The sequence below is a fragment of the Phacochoerus africanus genome, chromosome 5 (assembly GCF_016906955.1).
Source record: "Phacochoerus africanus isolate WHEZ1 chromosome 5, ROS_Pafr_v1, whole genome shotgun sequence".
NCBI lineage: Eukaryota > Metazoa > Chordata > Mammalia > Artiodactyla > Suidae > Phacochoerus > Phacochoerus africanus.
In genome coordinates, this window is record NC_062548.1 from 107,373,047 (window position 1) to 107,391,302 (window position 18,256).

An 18,256-nucleotide genomic window follows, 5' to 3' on the forward strand; every position below is an offset into this window, starting at 1 on the left:
TGGGAACTTCCATATGCTGTGGCTATGGCCCTAAAATGACCAAAAAAAGGTAAAATTATATTCTAAAAGAGTATAATTAAATCCCCAATATGAAATAAATATCCATAAGTCCATACTGAGAAAAATATATGTATATACATATATTATACACACATTTGGATGAATAAATTAATGATAGAAAATAGAAAAATCTCCCATACAAAAGAACTGCACTCACATACTCTGCCTTGAAGAATTTATGTAGATATTCTACCTTCAAGGACAGGGAGCATACCTTGTCATTCCTTAAGTGTGGGCTGCACATAGTGACTTACTTCCAAAGAGTATGGCATAGGTGGGAGGGAGGAATAGCTTTGCAGTAGAGAAACCTGACAAACAGTGTCTCAGCCAGATGATCAAGGTCTACATCAATAGTGATAAATCATGTTGATGGTAAATACACTTGATATGATGTGATGAGAATGGCACTTTACCTGTGCAGTCTTCTTCCCCGAAACTCCTAACTCTTGTCTAATAATGAGAACATCAGACAAATTCTACTGGTGGGGCATCTGACAAAAAAACACCTGAACAGTACTCCTCAAAACAGTCAAGGTCCTCAAAAAACTGTCTGCAAAACTGTCACAGCCAAAAGGGACCTAAGGAGATAATGACAGTTAAGGAAATGTGGTTTCTTGGGTGGGATCCTGGGACAGGAAAAGGATACTGGGTAAAACTAAGGAAATTTTAAAAAATGTGGACCTTAGTTAATGATAATTTATCAGTATTAGTTCATTAAGTGTAACAAATGTACTGTAATGAAGATTTAATAATAGGGGAAACTGGCTATGGGGTATTTGGAAACTCTGCACTATTGTCTCAATTTTTCAGTAACCCATTATTAGAAATAAAATCTGTTTTTTTTTAAAGAGTATATATAAATATACTGAATAATATTTAAGTTTTGTGTATGGGTTGTGCTCATGACATGCAGAAGTTCTCTGGCCTGGGATCGAAACTGAGCCACAGCAGTGACAATGCCAAATCCTTAACCACTATGCCACCAGGGAACTATATAAAAGTAAATTTAAAATTTAAATGTCCATTCCCTATTCCCCAGAGCCTGACCTTAAATCTGGGAAGAGAGTCTTCATCTTTGTTTATTTTAAGGGTTCTAGGTACTTTCTATAAACAGTCTTTGCTGTAGATTCTTTACCATAAGTATTTTTGTCACAGACGTTTTGGCCACATGACTAGCTGGCCATGAGGCAGTTTTGCCATAAAAGATAAGATAATGAAGAATAAAAGTGGGACATTGAAAGAAACATAATGAAACATGAAAAATGAGTCACAAATTAGATTTTATTACAGAACACAAAATATTTGAATACATTGAAAATGTATGTAGATACTATGGATTCATTACTGCTGAGCCACAACGGAAACTCCTATATGTGGATTTTTGACTGCACAGGGGTCGAAACTCCTTGCCCCTACTTTGTTCAACTGTATTACAAATTTTGCTTATTAATTTGTCATCTCATTCAGCATCACACTTTTCTTTTTCACTAAAATTTTTCCTTCATTAAGAGAGGTACCAGTTTCCAAATACTAGGATACATATTTGTAACTGAGCTTTGTATACCTTGTGAAAGCCTTCTACTGTTGTTTGTATCACATGTCTGTTGATAGATGTTCCACAGTTCTGTGAGGAATGTGGGATCAACTTACACCTTTGAGGCCCTCAACCTCTTTTTCCTCCAGGGTATAGTGTATCTTTTATGGCAAAATTGCCTTATAGCCAATTAGTTATGTGGCCCAAACATTTGCTGTGGAAAAATGCTTAGGATGAAAATACCAGAAATCATTCTAAGCTCTACTCATGATTCTAGTGTGTGACCAGAGTTAAGACAAGATATTATCTTAGAAATTACAGTTAAAAGAGCTTGGAGTATATGTTTGTGGTTTCTTCTATAAGGTCATGGTGGGCTCAGTGATACATATTTTGGAGGCTGATAAGATTGAGGTATTAAGGAGCGGCACTTCTAGTGGATTTAGAGAATGAATGCCTGTTGATAGTCAACATCTACCTGGCTCAGGTGTTGGGCCAAGGCTTGAGTGATGGAAAGCTCAGATAAAGCCAGGAAAAAAGAGAACTTCACACCGGGAACTATATCTAGTCACTTATAATGGAGCATGATGGAGGATAATGTTTTGTCTTTTTTTTTTTTTTTTTTTTTTAAGGCTGCACCCGCAGCATTAGAGGTTCCCAGGCTAGGGGTCTAATCGGAGCTGTAGCTGCTGGTCTATACCACAGCCACTGCAACGCGGGATCCGAGCCGCATCTTGACCTACACCACAGCTCACGGCAACACCAGATCCTTAACCCACTGAGTGAGGCCAGGGATCGAACCTGCAACCTCATGCTTTCTAGTCGGATTCGTTTCCACTGTGCCACGATGGGAACTCTGATGGAGGATAACATGAAAAAAAGACTATATGTGTGTGACTGGGTCACTTTGCTGTACAGTAGAAATTGACAATACTGTAAAACTAACTATAATGGAAAAAATCAAAATCAAAAAAAGAGGACTTCAGAAATAATGGAAAGAATTATCCATATTAGAGTGCTTTTTGAAGAGTTGGTGTGTGATAGCCTTGGAAGATGTTTTCTCAAATGATGTCTCATCGTCATTGATATACTGTTGAAGGTATTAGTTAATAGGCCTAATGATAGTAATAGCATTGAGTTAAAGTGAAATCACATAACTAGGCTAGATGTTATGAGAGGGGCTGAGAGAATACCTGTAAGAGGTCAGGGACTGGAATTTACTATATGAGATGCGTGGGTTTGGTGCGTCATTAAATATTGTCATGTACATGAAAGACTTACTGGTAATAGCAAGGTAAATATATAGACTTGAGTTAGAGCAGTTGCAGATTCAAGAAGTGAGTAAATAAGATAATGAATGTAATAAGGGCTGCAGTGGTACTAATGCTTAATAGTGCTAGGGTTGCCTCTTTGACTAAGTGATTATTTTGATTAAATCAACTGTTGTAATATTAGATGTCACTTGTATGGCTAAGGCTGTTGGTTGAATGTAGAAGCTAATAGTTTGATGATTACTATTAGGATCATGGAAATAAGAAGCATGGGAATAAGAGGAACTGGTATTCTTGTGGCAGAAATAGCCAAGGATGCTTTTATTGTGGGAGACGAGAATGACAGTTCCTGCTACAGAGGAATTGTTGTACCTGAATGTATTGAGAGTGTGCGGTGGGTATAAATGAATGTGGTAAGAGTCCTAGTAAATTTGTTGATCCAGTAAATAAGATGAGTGATATACGTATTAGGGTCCAAGTTTGTCCTTTGTGATTATAGCTATTTGTTTTGAGGTCAATTGGACTAGGATTCTTGAATGAAAATAACACATTTTAATTAATCAGTTAGGTATGGGAAATAATATGATGAATAAGATAACAGTAAGAAGTCCTATTAATACTGTTGGGGTAATGAGAGAGGCAAATGCATTTCTATTCATTTTGCTTCTCAAGGGATTGCTTTGTGTTTTAGTAGATTTTAGCTCTGGATTTGAAGGATATACATATTTTGAAAATTTTAGTTGGAATGTAATAAACAGGGTTTGAATTATTGATAAGATAGTAATAAATCATGATTTGTGTCTATCTGTGGCATGTCATTAAGGGGAGGCTAAACCTCCAAGAGTCTTTAAAAGCTTAAAGCTATTTAGCTTCTTAGTGAATTTATAGTATTGATGTGGATCATTTCTCAGTATATTTTAGTGGAACCAATTTGAGGACAATAGGTATGAAATATGATTTTGATTCACAAATTTCTGAGCATTGTGCACAGTATAGGCCTGGTAGTGTTGATATGAGGGTCGTTTGATTTAGGTATCTTGAAATGGTGTCTGTTTTTAGTCCTATTGAAGTGACAGCTCATGAGTATCCTTTTCAGGGGAGGTTAATATTTGGATTGTGATCTCTGTGGGTAGAACTCTTCAGTTGTCTGCCTTTAATAATCCCAGTTCTCCTGGTTTTAGATCTGATGTAGGAATATCATGTAGGAGTCAAACTTTAAATCCCTATATCTTTGTATTCGTAGCTCCAGTGTCATTTATGTCCCATAGTTTTCACAGTCAGATAAGATTATCGATTTCATCTGTTATGTAAAGAATTCATAATGGTGCGTAATGATGATAGGGCAGTTAAGATTAAAATGATGGTAGGCACACTGAGGTGTATGAAATGATTGGCCCGGGGGGACCTGCTGTATAGCACAGAGAACTCTACCCATTATTCTGTGATTAATCTATGTGGGAAAAGAATCTGAAAGAGAATGGATGTGTGCATATATTATAACTGAATCACTTTGGTGTACACCAGAAATTATTACAACATTGTAAATCAGCTACAATAAACTTTTAAAAATTAGAAATAGAGTGATAGTACAATTGTTAAGATTGTTTCTACTTCTTGTGCATCTGTTGTGCTCTTTTTTTTTGGCTGTGCCTGCAGCATGTTGGAGTTCCTGGGCCAGGAATCAAACCTGTGCCATAGCAGTGACAATGCTGGATCATTAACCCACTAGGTCACCAGGGAACTCCCTCTATTATGCTCTTATATGTTAGTTTAATCATTGATATGAGTGAGATAATATAAAGGACAGGGAGCTAATTAAAAATATGATCATTAATGTGCGATCCTGGAAATTTAGGAGCTCTTCTATAATGGATGATGTTGCATCTTGAAAGGCTAGTTAAAAAGGGTATGCCATAGAGCAATATAGGATTTTCATCTATAACTTAACTTTGAAAATATTATGTAAAATTTTACTAATACCCATTTATCAAGAAAATCATAATGGTTATGGTGTTGGATTGAAACGAGTAGAAGAGGATCTGATTCCTTCTTTTCTTGCTTTAGGTTAACATAAGTAGGCTCTTTAAATGTGTGTATGATGGAGAGCATCCATGTAGTCACTTCAGATTTGTAGTGGTTAATTCTACCATTGAGATCTCTTGTTTAGATGCAAATGCACCTCAGATTATAAAATAACATATGAATATTACTGCTATTAGTGAAATAAATGAACCTATTGATGAAATGGTATTTCATATTATATGTATCAGCATAGTCAGAATAGCATTGTGGTGTTCCAGATAGACCAAGAAAGTGTTGTGGGAAGAAAGTTTTATTTACACCTACAAATAAGGTGAATTTTTCACGCTGAGTTGAATGTATAACCTGAAAATAGTGGAAACCAGTGTGTGAAGCCCCCTGTGATAGTGAATACTGCTCTAATTGATAATACACAGTGGAAATATGTAACTATGTAATATGAATTGTGAAGAATGATATCTAGAGATGGCTAAAACAATTCCTATCAAGCCACCTACTGTAAAAAGGAAAATAAAGCCTAGGGGCTTATAATTATAGTGGGAGGTCATTTTAATGTTACCTCTTTGAGAGTTGCTAGTCCATACTTTTACAGCTGTGGAAATAGCAATATATAGTAGCTGATGTAAAGTATGCTCATGTGTAAACATCTGTGCCTACTGTAAATACGTGATGGGCTCATATGATAAAACCTAAAAAGCCAGTAGACATCTTAGTTCATATTAGGCCTGTATACCCAAAAGGCTCTTTTTTTCCTGAGTGTAAGTTACAATATGAGACATTATTCCAAATCCAGGCAAAATAAGGACATAAACTTGAGGGTGGCCAAACAATCAGAACAGTTGTTGGTAGAGAATTGGATCTCCTCCTCCAGGGTCAAAAAAGGTTGTATTTAGATTTGGGTCTGTTAATAGTAGAGTAATTCTGGCTGCTAATACTGGTAGTGATAGCAACAGTAGTACAGCTGTAATTAGGGCAGATCAGTTTGTATTGGGATACAGTGGATAGTTTTATTTATTTATTTATTTTAGATTAAAAAAATTTTTTTAGCACTTTTTTTTTTTTTTTTGGTCTTTTTTGCCATTTCTTGGGCCGCCCCCCGCGGCATATGGAGGTTCCCAGGCTAGGGGTCAAATCGGAGCTGTAGCCGCCGGCCTACACCAGAGCCACAGCAACGGAGGATCCGAGCCGCATCTGCGACCTACACCACAGCTCACGGCAACGCCAGATCGTTAACCCACTGAGCAAGGGCAGGGATCGAACCCACCACCTCATGTTCCTAGTCGGATTCCTTAACCACTGTGCCATTATGGGAACTCCTTAATTTTTCCTATTACAGTTGATTTATATGTTTTGTCAATTTCTGGCTGTACAGCAAAGTGACCCAGTTATACATATTTATATATATACATTCTTTCCCCACATTATTTACCATCATGTTCCATCACAAGTGATTAGATATATTTCCTTGTGCTATACAGCAGGATCTCGTTGCTTATCTATTCCAATGCAGTAGATGGCATCTAGTAACCCCAAACTCCCTCTCCCTTGGCAACCACAGGTCTGTTCTCCAAGTCCATGAGTTTGTTTCTTTCTGTATTTAAGTTTATCTGTGCTGTATGTTAGATTCCAGATATAAGTGATATATGATATTTGTCTTTCTCTTTTTGGCTTAATTCCTTATATGAGAGTCTCTAGTTCCATCCATGTTGCTTCAAATGGTGTTACTTTGTTCTTTTTTTATGGATAAGTAGTATTCCATTGTGTATATATATGTACCACATCTTCTTAATCCATTCATTTGTCAGTGGACATTTAGGTTGTTTCCATGTCCCTGGCTATTATGAATAGTGCTGTAGTGAACACAGGGGTGCATGTATCTTTTTTTTTTTTTTTGGCTTTTGGCTTTTGTCATTTTAGAGCTGCACCACGGCATATGGAGGTTCCCAGGCTAGGGGTCTAATCGGAGCTATAGCTGCTGGCCTATGCCAGAGCCACAGCAACGCCAGATCTGAGCCACGTCTGTGCTCATGGCAGCACCGGATCCTTAACCCACTGAGCGAGGCCAGGGATCGAACCCGCAACCTTGTGGTTCCTAGACGGATTCATTTCTGCTGCACCACAACGGAACTCCACATGTGTTTTTGAATGAAAGTTTTGTCTGGATATATGGCCAGGAGTGGGATTGCTGGGTGATATGGTAGTTGTATATGTAGTTTTCTGAGGTACCTCCATACTGTTTTTCATAGTGGTTGTACTAATTTACATTCCCATCAACAGTAAAGGAGGGTACCCTTTTCTCCACATCCTCTCCAGCATTTGTTGACTTGTTAGTGATGGCCATTCTGACCAGTGTTAGGTGGTATCTCGTAGTTTTGATTTGCATTTCTCTAATAATTAGTGATGTTGGGCACTTTTTTCATGTGCCTGTTGGCCATCTGTATGTCTTCTTTGGATAAACGTTTGTTGGGTGGTTTTATATTATGATTATGGTAATAAAATTAATAGCACCTAGAATGGAGGAAACATGTGCCAAATGTAGGGAGAATAGGGTAAGGTTAACTGAAACTTCTGTGTGAGCTAAGTTTCTGGATAAAGATGGATACATGGCAGCAGCTTCAACCATTCGTGATTTGAGTAAGAGTAAGAAGGTGGGAGTAATTAGGGGGTTATGGTGTTTATTTAGGAGATGGCTATATCTGATGCCCCAGTTATCAGTAGGACTGGTCAGTTTCCAAGACTTCAATTATGATAGGTATAACTATGAAGAAAATTATTATGAATGCATGGGCCGTTAACAGCTACATTGTAGATTTAATCATCTCTAAGTAATGTTCCAGGTGGGCCTAATTTAGCACCAATTAGTAGACTTAGGGTAGTACCCACTATTCCAGCCCAAGCACCAAATAATAAGTACAAGGTACTGATATCTTTATGATTAGTTGAGAATAATCAGCAGTTTATGAACATGGTAAAATGGCTGAGTAAGTATTAGACTGTAAGTCTAAAGACAGAGTTGAATCCCCTTTTTGCGAAGTCCTGTGGTGAATTTCACATAATGAGTTGCAGATTCAGAGAAGCAGCTTCAATTCTGTGGGGACTTCTCCCCCCCCTTTTTTTATATAGAATGCTATATGAAAATCTCATCATAATTGCAAACGAAAAAGCCATAATAGATATACACACACAAAAAAGGTATCCAAACACAACACTAAAATAGTTATCAAATCACAAAGAGAACAAAAGAGAAAGAAAAAGACCAGCAGGAGTTCCCACTGTGGTGCTACAGGATCAGAAGTGTCTCTGGAGTGTTGGGATGCAGGCACAGTGGGTTTCGGATCTGGTGTTCCTGAAAGTGAGAGGATGTAAAAAGGTATTTCATGCAAGTGGAAATCAAAGGAAAGCTGGACTAGCAATACTCATACTAGACAAGATAAACTTTAAAATAGACTGTTACAGGAGTTCCCATTGTGGCTCAGCCGAAACCAATCTGACTAGCATCCATGAGGATGCAGGTTCAATCCCTGGTCTTGCTCAGTGGGTTAAGGATCCGGCATTGCCAAGAGCTGTGGTGTAGGTCACAGACATGACTCCGATCCTGTGTTGTTATGGCTGTGGTGTAGGCAGCAGCTGCAGCTCCAGTTCAACCCCTAGCCTGGGAACCTCCATATGCTGTGGGTGTGGCCCTAGAAAGACCAAAAAAAAAAAAAAAAAATCCAGTAAAATAGACTGTTACAGAGACAAAGAAGGATACTACATAGGTGATCAAGGGATCAATGCAAGAGGAAGATACAAGCAGTTGTAAACATATATGCACCCAGTATGGGAGCACCTCAATGTATAAGGCAAATGTTAACAGATATAAAGGAGAAATTGACAGTGAAACAATAATACTGAGGGACTTTAACACCCCATTCACATCAATGGATAGATCATCCAGACAGAAAATCAATAAGGAAACACAGGCCTTAAATGACACATTAGATCAGATGGACCTAATAGATATCTATAGAGCATTCCACCCAGAAACAGGAGAATACATATTCCTCTTAAGCACACACACAACATTCTCCATGGTAGATGGTATGCGGATCACAAAGCAAGCCTTGGTAAATATAAGAAAATTGAAATCATATAAAGCATCTTTTCTGTTCACAATGCTATGAGATGAGAGATGAACTACAAGAAAAAAGCTGCAAAAAACTCACAAACACATAGAGACTATAAATAATATGCTGCTAAACAACCAGTGGATCACTTGAGGAAATCAAAAAATACCTAGAGACAAAATGAAACACAGCAATCTAAAACATACTGGATGCAGCAAAAGCAGTTCTAAGCGGGAAGTTTATAGCAATACAGGGAATAAGAAAAATCTCGAACAACCTAACCTTACATTTAAGTCAATTAGAGAAAGAACAAACAAAACTCAAAATTAGGAGTTCCTGTTGTGGCTCAGTGGGTTAATAAGGACCCTAGCATTGTCTCAGTGAGGATGCATGTTCGATCCCTGGCCTCACTCAGTGAGTTAAGGGGTTTGGCATTGCTTCAAGCTGTGGCATAGGTTACAAATGCGGCTCAGATCCAGTGTTGCCCATGGCTGTGGCGTAAGCTCCAGCTGCTGCTCTGAATCAACCTCTGGTCTAGGAATTTTGATATGCCTCAGGTGTGGCCATTAAAAAGAAATTAGTAGAAGGAAAGAAATCATAAAGATTAGAGTGGAAATAGAAGAAGAAAACAATAGAAAAGATCAAAGATCAGCAAAGCCCAAAAGCTGGTTCTTTGAAAAGATAAATCGATAAACCTTAGCCAGACTTATCAAGAAAAAGATGGAGAGGGCACAAATTAATAAAATTAGAAACGAAAAAGGAGAAGTTACAACTGACACCACAGAAATACAAGAAAACCTAAGAGACTACAGCACGCAGCTGTATCCCAATAAAATGGACAGCCTAGAATAAATGAACAAATTGTTAGAAAGGTACAATCTCCCAAAATCAAACCTGGAAGAAATAAAAAAAATGTGACCAAACCAATTACGGGTACTAAATTGAATCTGTGATTTAAAAGTTCCCAACAAATGGAAGTATGGGACCAGTTGGCTTCACAAGCGAATTCTTCCAAACATTTTGAGAAGAGTTAGCACTCGTCCAAATTCAATCTATGGGGCCACCATCACCTGATAACAAAACCAGACAAAGATGTCACCAAAAAAATTATAGACCAGTATCACTGATGAACATAGAGGCAAGAAATCTTCAACAAAATATCAGCAAATCAAATCCAGCCATACATTAAAAGGATCATATGCCATGATCAAGTGGGATTTATTCCAGAGATGAAAGAATTTTAATATCCACAAATCAATTAGTGTGATACCCCACATTAACAAGTTGAAGAATAAAAACCATATGATCATTTTAATAGATACAGAAAAGGCTTTGTAAAATTTTATTTATTTATTTATTTAGTCTTTCAGGGCCACACCCATGGCATATGGATGTTCCCAGGCTATGGGTCGAATTGGAGCTGTAGCCACTGGCCTACACCACAGCCACAGCAATATTGAGATCCAAGCTGCATCTGTGACCTGCACCATAGTTCATGGCAGTATCAGATCCTCAACCCACTGAGCAAGACCAGGGATTGAACCTGCATCCTCATGGATGCTAGTCAGATTCCTTTCTGCCGAGCCATGACAGGAACTCCGGAAAAAGTTTTTATTAATAAATATCTATTTATGAAAATTTTCCAGAAAGTAAATATAGAGGGACTATATCCCTCTGCTGGACTTAATAAAGGCCGTATATGACAAACTCCCAGCTAACATCATACTTAACAAGGAAAGCTAAAAGCTTTTCCTCAAAGATCAGGAACAAGGCAAAAATTCCACTTTCACTGCTTGCTTACTCAATATAGTTCTGGAAGTCCTAGCCACAGCAATCAGAGAAGTAAAAAATAAAAAGAATCCAAATAGGAAAAGAAGTAAAACTGTCACTGTTGCAATTGACATGATACTGTACATGGAAGATGCTGAAGGCACTATCAGAAAACTAGTAGAGCTCATTAATGAATTTGCTAAAGTTGCAGGATACAAAATTATACAGAAGTCTCCTGCATTTCTATACCCTAGCAGGAAATTATCAGAAGAGAAATTAAGGAAACAGTACCATTTACCATCACATCAAAAAGAATAAAATACCTAGAATAATGAGTTCACATCACAGTTCAGCGGAAACGAACCTGACTAGCATTCATGCAGGTTTGATCCCTGGCCTTGCTTAGTGGGTTAAGGATCTGGCATTTCCATGAGCCATGGTGTAGGTTGTAGATGTGGCTTGGATCCAGCATTGCTGTGGCTGTGGTGTAGGCCTGCAGCTACAGCTCCAATTTGACTCCTGGCCTGTGAACCTCCATATGCCATGGGTGTGGCCCTAAAAAGAAAAAAAATTTTTTTAAAAATTTTTTTAAGTAAAATACCTAGGAATAAGCTTACCTGAGGAGGCAGTATACCTGTACTCCAGAAACGCTAAGATGCTGATGAAAGAAATCAAAGGTGACAGAAACAGATGGAAAGATATTCCATGTTCTTGGATTAGAAGAATCATTATTGTCAAAATGACTATACTCCCCAAGGCAGTCTACAGATTCAGTGCAATTCCTATCAAAATACCAATGACATTTTTCACAGAACTAGAACAAAAATCTTTAAATTTGTACGGAAACACAAAAGATCTTGAATAGCCAAAGCAATCTTGAGAAAGAAAAATGGAGCTGAAGGAATCAGGCTCCCTGACTTCGGACTGTACTACAAGGCTACAGTTATCAAAACAGTATAGTATAGGCACAAAAGTTATAGGCACAAACAGAAATATAGTCAGTGAAACAGGATAGAAGGCCCAGAAAAAAACACACACTTATGGTCAGTTAATCTGAGACAATGGAGGTAAGAATGAATATACAATGGAGAAAGATAGTCTCTTCAGCAGGTGGTGCTGGGAAAACTGGACAGCTTCATAAAGAATGAAATTAGAACATCCTCTAATACCATGCACAAAAATAAACTCAAATTGGATTAGAGACCTAAATGTAAGGTCGATACTATAAAACTCCTAGAGGAAACATAAGCAGAAAACTCCTTGACATAAATCAATATCTTTTTGAATCCATCTCCTAGAGTAATAAAAAAATGGAATCTAATTAAACTTAAGAACTTTTGCACAGCAAACTATAAACAAAACTAAAAGCCCACAGAATGGGAGAAGATAGTTGCAGGCAATGCAGCTGACATGGGCTCAATGTCAAAAATATACAAACAGCTCATACAGCTCAATGTTAAAAAAATAAACAACCCATTCAAAAAATGAGCAGAAGATCTAAATAGACATATCTCCAAAGAAGAGATGAAAATGGCCCCCAAAAAAGCATATGACAGGATGCTCAATGTTACTAGCCATTAGAGAAGTACAAATCAAAAGTACAGTGAATGACCATCATCAAAAAGTCTACAAATAATTAATGCAATAGAGGGAGTGGAGGGTAAAGGAACCGTCCAACACTGTTGGTGGCAATGTACATCGTTTTATATATATATATATAATGGAATGTTAGCCATAAAAAAGAATGAAATACTGCCATTTGTAGCAATGTGGGTGCACCTAGAGATTATCTTACTAAGTGAAGTAAGCCAGAGAAAGACAAACTTCATATCACTTATACGTGAAATCTAAAAAAAGGAGTTCCCTTTGTGGCTCAGCAGTAACAAACCCAGCTGGTAGCTATGAGGACTCAGTTTGACCCCTGGCCCGCTCAGTGGGTTAAGGACCTGGAGTTGCTGTGAGCTGTGATGTAGGTTACAGACATGGCTTGGATCCAGCGTTTCTGTGGCTGTGGCATAGGCTGGCAGCTGCAGCTCCAATTGGGTACCCTGGCCTGGGAACTTCCACATGCCATGTGCCAGAAAGACAAAACAAAAAAAAAGATACAAATGAACTTATATACAAAACAGAAATAGACCCACTGTAAAATAAACTTATCATTACCAAAGGGGAAAGGTAGGGGGTTGGATGAATAAGGAGTTTGGAGATGAACAGATACACACTACTGTATATAAAATAGATAACCAACACAGATGTATTATAAGGCATAGGGAACATTACTCAATATTTTGTAATAATCTAGATAGGAAGAGAATCTGAAAAAATACATATACATATGTATAATTGAATCACTTTACTGTACACCTGAAATTGACACAACATCATAAGTGAACTACAAATTAAAACGCAAAATTAAAAGAACCAATGAGTAAGCTGTGAGTTGTAGTGGTTATTCAGATTATATTATTTTTTGATTGGTGTTAATGTAATTGTAGTAATTATTATTTTTAACATTGGAGAAGTCTGAGACTATACACAGTAGCCATCATATGTATTTGAAACTCACTTGCAAGCTATGAATACCAGCAGGACGATAGATATTATGCTGGGTAAGATGAAATGTGTATTTAGAATTACTAAGGTTGATGTAATGAACAGTGATAATATTCCTTCTAGGTATGATGGTGAGGATATTAGGTGGGGTCAATAATCCTAGGAGGGGTACTGTGAAAGGTGTTTCATAATATCCTGAGGCTTGTAGTAGTGTGAAATAAACACCTAATGCAGTTGTAAGAAAAAGATAATTCTCCTTCTTGAAAACCAATTTCTGAATTTTTAAAAATCATGAAGAGTCAGTCCCTGTATTTTCAGATTATAGTTACTAATAGATTTTTTTTTTTTTTTTTGGTGAATGTTTTCCTCAATATAATTGTTTGGGTGCCTTTTTGTTTGGGGAGGATTTTTTTGGCCATGCCCAAGGCATGTGGAAAATTCCCAGGCCAGGGATCAAACCCTTACCACAACAGGGATCCTAGCTGCTGCAGTTACAACACAGGATCTTTCACCCACTGCGTCACAAGAGAACTCCCAATTGTTTAGTTTTTTTTAAAGTATGTTGATCCCTGGAAACTTCCACATGCTGCGGGTGTGGCCATAGATAAATAAATAGATAAATAAAGTGTATGTTTATGGTTTATTTCCTTGTTCTTTTTTTAGATGTTTATCTTTAATATACTCAAGCCTCAAGATTCATAATATTTTTAAAGGTTGGCCACACCATTTCCTGGTGTTCCATGGCAGTGTTTAATGATCTCTCTGGCTTTTTTCAAGCCACATTTTCTGTTACTTCATTTTATGGGGCATTTCCTTTCCAGATAATTCCTAAATATCCTACCAAGCACACCCAATCATGAACAGCAGAAATCTGTTTGTCGCAGGCTAGGTATTTCATTTTCTTTCCCTTGGAACCTGTAACATTTCAACCATATAGATAAATATAGTATGTAAATATTTGCTAGTCAGCAAGTTACTTTATTCCATGTCATCACTGAAGGCTTTCCAGTTTGGTACACAAATGTTTATCTTAAATAAATATTCTTAATACTCCCTATAATTCTTTTTGTTTGCTCTTTAGTTTCTTAATAATACTAGTGTGTTTTTATCAAGATTACTTTATATGTATTTTTCTAAGCCATAAATTTTTTAGTTTGGTGTTTTTCCTCGCTCATTGATGTATTTATTTAGTTATTTAGTTATAGGGACTTGTAGCTTGGTCAAAATAGCAGTAGTGATCCATATAATTTACCAAAGGTAGTTTCTAGAGGAAAGTGTTCCCTTGTTTTACTTTCCATCATCTTACTATATAATCCAGACCCTGATAACCTTTTTCCTGACCAGTAGCTTCTCCCTTCTTTAGGAGCTTGCTGTGGTCTCTTCCTTGTTCCAGTCCCTCCTGCATAGTGCTGTCAACATTATCTTTTTAAAATATAGATTTGATTGTGTTACTGCCTTGCTCAGGGACCTTCTGTCTCTCCCTCTTGGATATAGAATAATATGAACTGCTAATGTTTGTTGATCACTGTGCTGAGTGTTTTATAGCTATCAAGTAATTTAATTTTGACAAGAATCATTTAAAGCTAGTAGTCCTCTTATTCCCGATTATAGACAAGGAGCATAGAGAGGTTAAGCAGCTTGTTTAAGGTGCTATAGTTAGTAGGTTGCAAAGCTTGAACTCAGCTCTGTTGATTGCAAGTTTCTCTCTTTGTCTGGCCCTTGCTGAGCTCCTGTGTGCATTTTTTGACTTCTTTCTACCCTCCCCCCCCACTTCACTTTTCAATCATAGGGGTCCACTTATTCATATCCTCTCCTTTATCTTGTACTTTCTCGATGATGATGCTTTCACTTTCTGCCCATCAAAACCTTGCTTCTCTTTGTAATTCTGCTCAAATATCACTGTTAGTGATATTCTATTTTCCTAAAGTTTTCTATTCCCTCTTCTAGAATTTTTTTTTTGTCTTTTTTTGCCTTTTCTAGGGCCGCTTGTGCGGCAAATGGAGGTTCCCAGGCTAGGGGTCTAATCAGAGCTGTTGCTGCTGGCCCACACCAGAGCCACAGCAACATGAGATCTGAGCCGCATCTGTGAGCTACACCACAGCTCACAGCAACGCTGGATCCTTAACCCACTGAGCAAGGTCAGGGATCGAACCTGCAACCTCAGGGTTCCTAGTCGGATTCGTTAACCACTGTGCCACGACAGGAACTCCTAGAATTTTATTTTTCATTTTTGGCATTTCCCTTGTCATGTTCTATATTTGTTTTATTTCTCTTTCTACTGGATTGTAAGCCCCTGGAAGGCAAGGACTGACTGTCTTACATTTGCAAACCATAGGGCCAATGCCTTACATTTAGAAGATGTGAAAAAAAAGGTGAATTTTAAAAATGAGTTCTATTCATACAATTTTTTATATTTATTTATTTATTTTTATTTTTAGGGCCACAGCCACAGCAATGTGGGATCAGAGCTGCATTTGGGACCTACACCACAGCTCATGGCAGTGCTGAGTGCGGTCAGGGATCAAACCTATTATGTCCTCATGGATACTAGTCAGGTTCGTTACTGCTGAGCCAGGACGGGAACTCCTTATACAATTACTTTGTTAAAGATTTTATAGAGATGAGGAGCTCCCGTCTTGGCACAGTGGAAGCGAATCAGACTAGGAACCATGAGGTTGCAGGTTCGATCCTGGCCTTGCTCAGTGGGTTAAGGATCTGGCATTGCCATGAACTGTGGTGTAGGTTGCAGATGCAGCTTGGATCTGATGTTGCTGTGGTTGTGGTGTAGGCTGGCAGCAACAGCTCCAATTCGATCCCTAGCCTGGGAACCTCCATATGCCGAGGTGTGGCCATAGAAAGACAAAAGACAAAAAAAAAAAAAGATTTTAGAAGGATGAAATGTGAAAACCTTTTTTAGTAATCCTTAGGAATTGTTGCACATTAGTTATAGGGATGCTTTACTCCCCATTAGATGATTTCTGATTTAATAATAACTAAATAAAATTTAATAAAATTTAAACTTTAAAATTTGAAGAAAGTTATTTTTGATTTTCTGTTTCGCTCTTTTCAGTGGAGAATTCTTATGCTGTTAGATATATTTAAAGCATATGAAATTTTTATACATATTAACTCAAATAATTGAATTTTTAGTATAAAAATACTAAATATTTCTGCACTTTTACTTACTCAGGTTTTTTAAAATACAGATCAACTTTTAAATTTCTAATGAAGTCATTTTAATTTCTTAAAAGCTTAATTTTTCCAAAAAATTGAAACCTTTTTAGAGAGATATATGCAAGAATTTTTAATGGGAAAATTAAGGTTATAAAATAAGATAAAGCTTATTTGGTATGTGCACCTAAAAAAACATACACTAAGATCTTAGACTGATGCTTAGGAATGGACTACAAATTTGGCTTGCCCTTTTCCAGTGGGCAAAGTAAACAAGAAAACATAGTTACATAATCAATTGTTCATATTATAAAACCAACCTGAGAAATTTCTTTTATGGGTCATCACAAAGAGCTACCATATGAAATAGGTGACTTGTCCTTAGCAATATCCCTGCAAAAGTGCCTATAAAGTGACAGATGCATATCAGGTCCTTCAGTGCAGGGCAGTGACATACTGTATAGTTCATTAAAGATATTCTACGAGGAGAAAAATAAATCAGTGGGAATATACAGTTTTGAGATAAACTATAGAAATTTGAAATATCTGCAGCAGCATTTCCCAAGGCACTTGTAGTTTTAAAAAATGGTCTTTTTTTTCTTTTTAATTGATTTAAAAATTACACTTTTTTTGCAAGCAAAAACTCAGGATATTCTCTCTCTCTGTCTCTTGCTTTTTTTTTCTTTGGCTGCCCTTGAGGCATATGAAATTTCCCGGGCCAGGGATAGAACCTGAGCCACAGCTGCATTGTCAGATCCTTAACTCGGCCAGGAATCAAACTCACTGCACCACAGTGGGAACTCCCAAGTTTTTCTCTTTATTAACTATGAAAAATTTTAGAACTCATACCTTCATATTTTAGTCCTTGGTATACTAATCCCCAAAGTGTCTCAGCAATGTAGTCACAAAATGTGGAAGCCTTGAAATAATATACGTATACATACAGGCATATACAAGCAGGTCTGCAGGTCTGCAAGTCTGCTCTGGCCAAAGTTTATTTAAAAAGGAACGTACTGTATGGAGTTCCTGTTGTGGCACAGCAGAAATGAATCCAGCTAGTATCCATGACAATGTATGTTTGATCCTTGGCCTCACTCACTGGGTTGGGGATCTGGCTTTGTGGTGAGCTGTGGTGTAGGTTGCAAATGTGGCTTGGATCCACCATTTCTGTGGCTTTGGTGTAAGCCGGCAGCTGTAACTCCAGTTTGACCCCTAGCCTGGGAACTTCCATATGCTGTGGGTGCGACCCTTAAAAAAAAAAGGAAGGTACTCTAAAGAATCATGTATTTGTAATTACAGTAAATAGATTAAAGAAAATGTTAGATAAATGCTAGAGATTATAGGTGCATTTGGCAAAAATGTTGGAATTGGTGTTCTTGTAACTGTGGCTTGAAAATTACTTAACCTTCTACCAACACTATTCAATAGAATTTACTCTGATGATGAAAGTGTTTTACATCTACACTGTCTGAAATGGTAGCCACATAGTGACAGCTGAGCACATGTAATGTAGCTAGAGTGAACGAGTAACTAAACATTTAATATTATTTAATTTTAATTTACTTAAATTTAAATGACTGCATGTGGCTAGTAGTTAACTGTATGGGAAGCCCAGTTCTAGAGGACAGGGAAGACTGCTTCTCTCAGGCTTTGTAGTAGTAGTGGTTAAGTTCAAGGTTTTATTTTCCATAACTGAATAAAGAAATTCTGTACTTCTAAGAGACAAGTGTTTTAGGATAAACAATGATTCTTTC

General features: G+C 37.3%; 1 protein-coding gene across 1 annotated transcript in view; it reads left to right on the plus strand.

Moving 5' to 3' along the window:
- The window catches only part of PRKD3 (protein kinase D3), a 91,182-nt gene that overhangs the window by 29,857 nt on the left and 43,069 nt on the right, over window positions 1-18,256 (plus strand). The gene's annotated exons all lie outside the window — the stretch shown is intronic.